The 323-nt window shown below is 70.9% G+C and overlaps 1 protein-coding gene across 1 annotated transcript in view; it reads left to right on the top strand.

The window, feature by feature from the left end:
• DBN1 (drebrin 1) overlaps positions 1-323 on the top strand; it is a 12791-nt gene that overhangs the window by 11654 nt on the left and 814 nt on the right. The gene's annotated exons all lie outside the window — the stretch shown is intronic.

Here is a 323-nt window from a genome sequence, read left to right as displayed (position 1 = left end):
CTGAGCACGCCCGGCAGCCAGCCAAGCCTCGCTCAGAGCAGGGCTGTGGTGGTCACATCTCCCCGACCCCCTCGGCTCCAGCTCTGACTCACCTTGCTGGAACTCGTCTCCTGCAATCGGATTTCACAGCGTGGCCAGGGCAGCCCTGCCGGGCTGGCTCGACGGTGGTGCCCAAGCAGCACCCAGGGCGGGGAGGGGGCTGCGGCCATGCAGGGGGGCTCGAGTGCTCCCTCGGGGCATGGGTACCGCAGAGGCGGGGGGCACGGCAGAGCCCACGGGCATCATCAGGCCAGGGCAAGGGCAGGCAGGGGGAGCCAGGCCTC

The sequence above is a fragment of the Chaetura pelagica genome, unplaced genomic scaffold (genome assembly GCF_000747805.2).
Source record: "Chaetura pelagica isolate M959 unplaced genomic scaffold, ChaPel_1.0 scaffold356, whole genome shotgun sequence".
In the NCBI taxonomy this organism is placed as follows: Eukaryota; Metazoa; Chordata; class Aves; order Apodiformes; family Apodidae; genus Chaetura; species Chaetura pelagica.
Note: the sequence above shows the minus strand (reverse complement) of the source record. Positions and strands in the feature narration are given on the sequence as shown.